This window comes from Danio rerio, chromosome 13, assembly GCF_049306965.1.
Source record: "Danio rerio strain Tuebingen ecotype United States chromosome 13, GRCz12tu, whole genome shotgun sequence".
NCBI lineage: Eukaryota > Metazoa > Chordata > Actinopteri > Cypriniformes > Danionidae > Danio > Danio rerio.
Genome location: NC_133188.1, coordinates 49970001 through 49977500, shown reverse-complemented (window position 1 = coordinate 49977500; position 7500 = coordinate 49970001). Strand labels below are relative to the sequence as shown.

Here is a 7500-nt window from a genome sequence, read left to right as displayed (position 1 = left end):
AGTCACTTCTTAACATTCAGGAAGCATGTCGAAATCTGCGATCTAGCAATTTCATTAACCTTTGCATACCCAAAGTTCGCACTTCATTTGGTCGATACTCTTTTCAGTTTTCTGATGCTTGTAATCATCTGCAGCAGACCTTAAAGCTCAGCACTTTCATTCCGCTATTATCTTTTAAAAATTCAATCCAGCCAATAGTTCAAGATCACTGTGCTTGTTTTTTTGTTTTTTTTGTTGGTTTTGTATGTTATTAACTGCATTTGTGAAATTGCGATTGTATTGTGTCCCTACTGCTTTGTACTGCATCTGCTTTTCATGTTGCCTCTTGGCCAGGTCGTCATTGTAAATGAGAACTGGTTCTCAATTGACTTACCTGGTTAAATAAAGGATTATTATTAATTAACTTAAGGGAATTGGTAAACAGGCGAAGCAGTGGCGCAGTAGGTAGTGCTGTCGCCTCACAGCAAGAAGGTCACTGGGTTGCTGGTTCGAGCCTCGGCTCAGTTGGCGTTTCTGTGTGGAGTTTGCATGTTCTCTCTGCCTTCGCGTGGGTTTCCTCCGGGTGCTCCGGTTTCCCCCACAGTCCAAAGACATGCGGTACAGGTGAATTGGGTAGGCTAAATTGTCCGTAGTGTATGAGTGTGTGTGTGGATGTTTCCCAGAGATGGGTTGCGGCTGGAAAGGCATCCGCTGTGTAAAAACTTGCTGGATAAGTTGGCGGTTCATTCCGCTGTGGCGACCCCGGATTAATAAAGGGACTAAGCCGACAAGAAAGTGAATGAATGAATGAATTGGTAAACAGTTTAACACTATTATTAGCTCCAAAAGAAAACCAGGGCTTTATTCATTACATTAATGTTGGTAACATTGGAATCAGTCATTTGTTTCAGAATTACTGTAAGTTGTTTATCATACTGTGGATCACAGCACTTCTGTTCAAAACTAATGATCAGGGGTGCATTTCACGAACAACGACATAACTCATGGCTGAACTATCATAGTTCGATCTAGCGTTTGGGAATAAAACGATGTAGTGTTGAGTGTGTCAGAATATGTGTGCCACCCAAATAATGACCTATACTCTTTGAGAACGTGTTTTTCAAGCCAGTTTGTGCATTAGACCAGGGGTTCATCTCCTGTTTCCAAATGCATCATAAACTGCTTGAGAAACTGTTCTACTCTGATAATTGGTGATGAAAATAAATGATGTTCAATAAGACGTACACTCTCACCAGTCCTTACTCCTTGCGTCAAGCGCAAGTGATTTACATGCAAACGCGCAAAGACATCCTGCGGCGCAAATTGCGCGAATGGCGCGGTGCGAATATCGCGATACGCGCGAATGGCGCGGGGCGAATGGAGCGCTTTGCGCGTTTGACGTGATTAACATGCGTTTCTCGCGAATCTCTCAAATTCGAAAATCTAAACTTCAGCGGACATTCGTGCCGTGTTAACCAATCAGAAGCTTGCTCCTGTGGGGGCGTGATTGTGACGTAGAACCTGTTGATGGTGTCCCGGGGGAATTCCTCCAGACGACACCGACAACAAGTCATCAAACTGGGCTTGGCTCAGTCAGAAGCACCGTTGAAAGCCTACGTGATCCAGGTTCAGTTTCTGGAGGAGTTTATGAGCTCACAGAGCTGGATGCACCTCTGAAAGCATGTAGGGGACTCAGACACGGTCCTAAACGTATCGACGCTGTTTTTCAGCCTTCAAAAAGTACATAAGCACTGTTATTTTCTTCATAAAATCCATGTTAGCCATTAAGCAACGAAGCTACAGTCACCGGGCAGACAGAAGCCTTGCCCATCACGTGAATTCGCGTGTGTTCTGAAGTGAATTTGACACGCGAATGAAGCGGATTTCGCGGGGTTGAAGCGGGGTTTGACGCACGAATGAAGCGAGTAAACTCAAATGTTTAATCGGCTATTTACGCGAGAATATCGCGATTTATCTGCGCGTTCCGCGTCTGGTGTGAACGCAGCATAAGAACCCTGTAAAGATGTCTTACAGTTGTACAGGCGATATTGTTTCAGACAAAATCTATTCAAAGTGGTTCATATTCAACCCAAATCAATCGCGGCGACGAGCACACTGTTCGCTTGAGTCTAAAAAAAATCATGTGCTCAGCCGGCTGAAATCATGTCGTGCGCACCCAAGCAAACCTCCGCAAACATGACGTCACATTTACCGCGCACACTCAAGCGAACTAGCGGACGTGTCAAGTATAAACCAGGCTTTTAGAGGGGATAACTGGGAGCTATTCTTCTAACTGCAGCTCTAGAGGTGGAGTTGACAGCGAACTATTCTTCTAACTACATCGGTGGAGTTGCAAACGTACAAGTTTGCAATGCAATTTGAGTATTTTCATTGGAACAATGAATTCGGGAATTACCAAATCAATGAACCATGTTTGTAACGACGGAACTTGTGATCTTAGTTGACTAACAATGGTTTTCAGAAATGCACCCCAGGTTGTTGTAGAGTTTAAGGGATGGAAGTTTCCACCCATTAAATGAATTATTGCTTTTGGGCGGACAAGCTAAGGCATGTAGAGTAGAATCCATGAAAAGATCTGTTGGATTTTTGTTTTTATTTTGTTGTAATTACCAACAACAAAAATAACTTTACCCCTTTAAAAAGCTGCGAGTTGTAATTATTATGATTTTATACATAAAAATAATGTTTTTCCAGCATCATTTCCAACAATTTCAATCAGTTCTAAGATGAAAACTGATTAGTAGAATTTTTCTAATCAATATTTATATATTTTTGTGTGTTTCTATTTAATCTATTCAAAACTTTATTATAATTTTCATAAATCAGTCTATGACTGCTGTTGGTATTAGTCAAACTGTTTATTTTTATTATGTCCTAATAGAACAAAGCTGTGTGTGTGCGCGCTTGCTGTCTTCATCTCGGCATGATGTGCCTTAGGGCTCATGCCATCAGAAGTCTGAGGAATGTTAGCGTTAGCGTCTGTGTGGAGTATAAACATAACATTGATTATCTGTGGTGGGCTGAGAAGACAGAGGCCTTCATTGAGCGTCCGGCACAGAGGGGGATTGTGTTTTCACAGCCACAGATCGGCCCCGGGCCTCGGTGCGGGTGTCAGTGTTTATATAGCCCAGTGCTGGATGGGGCCGAGACTGAGACACAACTGCCAATCAAAGGCTGACTGAGGGCCACTGCAGGGCCAAAGGGCCAACGGCACGGTCGCTGTGTGTGTGTGAGAGGTTTAATGAGTGAGAGTATGTTTGTTTATGATCTATAGCTAATTATTAAACAAATTTACTGAATATGTGTGTTAATGCTGGATGAATGCAGTTTTTTACAATTTTTTTATATAATTTTTTTATGAATCTATTTAATTTGACATTATATGTACTATTCTATGCAATTTATAACAAAATTATATTAATCTACATTTTATTAAGCATATAGTTTATAAATTTCTTTCTGCACTGTAAAAAGAATAAGTTACTTAAAAAAACGAGTAAATACATTAATTAACTGAACTCAATTTTTATAATTATGCACATAATTCATTTGCTTACCTATTTTAAGGCAACATTATAATAGGTTTTGCTTATTTATAAGCAAATTGTTTACTTACATTTTGGAGTAAAAGTCGACTAATCACTTTAAAAACAACCAGTTGACGCACTTTTCTTGAGTAAAGTCAACTAATCTCTTTAAAAGCAACTTGTTTACTAACTTTTTGGAGTAAAAGTCAACTACTCACTTTAAAAACAACTGGTTTACTCACTTTTATTAAGTAAAGCCAACTAATTGTTTTAAAAGCAACAGGTTTACTCACTTTTCTTGAGTAAAGTCGACTAATCACTTTAAAAACAACTCGTTTACTCACTTTTATCAAGTAAAGTCAGTTAATCGCTTTAAAAGCAACTTTTTTACTAACTTTTTGGAGTAAAAGTCGACTAATCACTTTAAAAACAACCAGTTAACTCACTTTTCTTGAGTAAAGTCAACTAATCACTTTAAAAACAACTGACTTACTTCTGAGTACAGTTGACAATCTACTTTAAAAGCAAATTCTTTACAAAATTTTTGTTGTAAAAGTCAACTAATCACTTTAAAAACAACTGGTTTACTCACTTTTCGCGAGTAAAGTCAACTAATCGATTTAAAAACAACTGGTTTACTCACATTTCTTGAGTAAAGTCTACTAATTGCTTTAAAAACATCTGGTTTACTCACTTTTTAAAAAGTAAACTCCATTAATTGCTTTAAAAGCAACTGGTTTACTGACTTTTTAAGTAGTCGACTAATCTCTTCAAAAGCAATGGGTGTATTTACTTTTTTAAGTACAGTCAACTAATCGCTTAAAAAGCAACTGGTTTACTGTCTTTTCAAGTGACAAATGTGCACACGTTAGATTATTACTTTTAAAGCAGATTTTCATTCTACTGGTTGCACAAAACTAGTTAATTTAGGAACATGCACAGAAAAACACACACACTCTTTATCACTTTAAGAAGGTGTGAGTCTCGTGACTGCTGGATGACTTACAAGCCTCTGTGTATACATGCTGTAATCTCCTCCGCACTTGACCAGAGCACACTAGTCAAGCGTTAACCCTGCTATCCATTCCTCTCTCTCTCACACACACACATACTCCAAGAAAGTCTTCAAATCCCTGAAGGCATATTGTTGGTCACCCCAGAGGAGCGTAACTCTAGATCTTCCCGCCAGACATTCATCTGTCCCACTCGCTAATGTCTAATGTAAGCTTTGCAGAGGAAGCCAAAGGGTATCCACTTAACACCTACGAGTAAAGTAAACACAACACAACACATGCACACACATCTCGGATAGAGATGCTGAGGTGATGCTAATGCTTGCGTTTGACGTAAACAAATCTATAAACATACATGATAAATAATATAAGGTAATTAAAATGTTACATATTTCATGATGCACATGTTTTTTTCTGTATTGGACATGTCATGTTTTTTTTTCTTGGGAATAATATTTGAGGAGTTCAGATGCAAAAACCTCTTGGTGCCGTCTGAAATTTCCATGGAAAATGAGCATTTTTCTCAGACTCCCGTGTTTATGTTGAGCTATTTCATTTTAAAGACCTTTAAAAGAGTGTATTCTTTGCCATAAACTTGTAATGACTGAACCTACACACTGAAGTTTGATAAAAATGCTCATTTATAAAGGGAATTTCAAACAGCTTTTAGAGGTTTTTGCATTAGAACTCTTCATTTCTAACGGAGCTTTTGATATGGAATTGAACCAGATTTAATACTTCATACAAACATCTTAAAGATGTCTCTCTTATGGGGAATGAAGTGGCATGCATTGCTCAGGTGTGAGTTTTTCACAGACTTCAACAGAAATCCTGATAGTTCTGTGGGTCTCATCTTTAACTCTGAACTTTATTTTGTATTTTCAATTGGATTCAAGTCAGGTGATTGGCTGGGCCGTTCTACAGCTTGATTTTCTTTCTCTGAAAGCATTTAAGAGTTTCCTTGGCTGTGCTGTGGATTATTGTCTTGCTGAAATGTCCACCCTGATTTCGCCTTCATCCTCCTGAGAATGTAGATGTTAGTGATGTGACGTTGTGCATCAAGGCTTCGAAGCTTCAAAAACGATACATCTCGCAGTGAAGCAGTGTACCGAAGCTTGATTTGTTTTACCAACATCACGTGATCATTGACGTCCGAAGCTTCTTTTCGCTTATACCCACGTGACTGCTTCAAATTTGGATTCAAAGTTTTAAACACCCTCCTGGATTAGTAAAGTATATTACGAGAGATTAGGCATCGATTACATACATTTCTACTGTTTCAAAGCACTGCACTGGTCCCACGCACCAGTAATTAAACTAAAATGCAATATTAATTTATAGAAAAAAAGGTTTTGAACCATACTAAAGTGTATTAGTGTATTATTTATAACTGCTTTTAAGAAAGGCCACTGCATATTGTAGTGTAGTGTGTAACGGAGGCCAACTGGCGCGAGTGAATCCGAGTCACACTCTCATAGCCTCCTCGTTAGAGCATTTGTCTTACATGCAGGAATCGCCAGTTTGATCCCTGCTTGGAACGAGGCGGTGTGTGAAGGTTCAGTTGAAATAAAACGATAATTGTATAAGCTTTCGATTTCACTACAGTCGTCGGTGGTGAAATGTAACATAACTTACCTGTAATAAACTACAGTAATTGAGTAATTTGTTTATATTACTATTGTTATATTATTACATGAATAAACTGGTCACTTTTGTGAAATTTTTGCAACACAGTGCTTTCCTACACTTTAACCAGCAGAGGTCCTCATCGAGCTTTGACTTGGAAAGCTTCGAGTAACGAACCTTTTTCCGACACAATTGAGTCGAGCGGTTCACTAGTTCAGAAAGCTTCATTTCACCATCACTAGTACATGATAATCAAATACACTGAGGACGGGCAGAGGGTAGATGAATACTGAAAGATTCAGCTGCTGTCTGAGCTTTCACTGCCTTTCTATGCCTCCCTTTCTTCATGTGTTCATAACTTTTCCCTGTGTCATTTCATTTTATTTTGCAAAAATAATTAGATTCGTTTTCTCTGCATATATGGATTTCTTTTGGTTGTTACCGACATCCAGGAAAAAAATTCACGTCAACGGCACCTTCAGAAACATGTTTTCTGAGAAAAATGGTGACGTGTTTAATATTTAGTTATCCCACTTCATTTGATCTTTGCCATTTTTTACTTTTGATGTTGAAAAATTCAGCAATGCCACTTTTATTGACTTTTTAGTAGTTTTAATAAGAATCGATATGTTACATTTACATTTTTGTCCAAGTTCAATTCAGTTCATCCTTATTTCGTTTGCACTTTTATAATGTAGATTGTGTAAAAGCAGCTCAACATAGACATTCTAGTAAACTGAAATTGAAACAGTGTCAGTCCAGTTTTCTTAAAGTGACTTACAGTTGCGGAGGCATTCAGCGATTCAACAAAAAGAGGCAATATGCACAACAAGTGCTAATTAAACAATCAAAGCCAAAAGCGTTTGTTTTTTTATAAAGAGAAGAGTGTTTCTACAGGTGGTTTGTCAAGCCCACTCACCTGTGTGAACCTCACTTACCTGTATATGTGCAGTTTTTTTTTTGTAAGATATATTTAGCGATTATAAGAAAGTTTCAGGTGCAACACTGGTGCAAGTGTCAGTTAAAGTGAAATAATATGTAAATGATTACGTTTGTGAAGAATCTGTGAGTTTATTACCAGTTTTTGTACTTTTGTACTATTAAAAATGTAAATAAAAGCAATTTTGTCAAACTTTTCAACATCAAAATATGTTGGAGGAAATATCAAAGTTTCATAATTCAACTCAAAAGCATAAATAAATTAAAAACAAACCAAACATTAATCATGAAATAAGGAAAACTGTTCATTTAAGTATATTTTTACAGTGTACAGCACATCTGGATGGGTATCTGGATGGGTTGAAAGGCTAATGCTAATAAGTTTGTCTAATGGT

At 37.9% G+C, this 7500-nt stretch overlaps 1 protein-coding gene across 15 annotated transcripts in view; it reads left to right on the top strand.

Moving 5' to 3' along the window:
* The window catches only part of fgfr2 (fibroblast growth factor receptor 2), a 131537-nt gene that overhangs the window by 87846 nt on the left and 36191 nt on the right, over nt 1–7500 (top strand). The gene's annotated exons all lie outside the window — the stretch shown is intronic.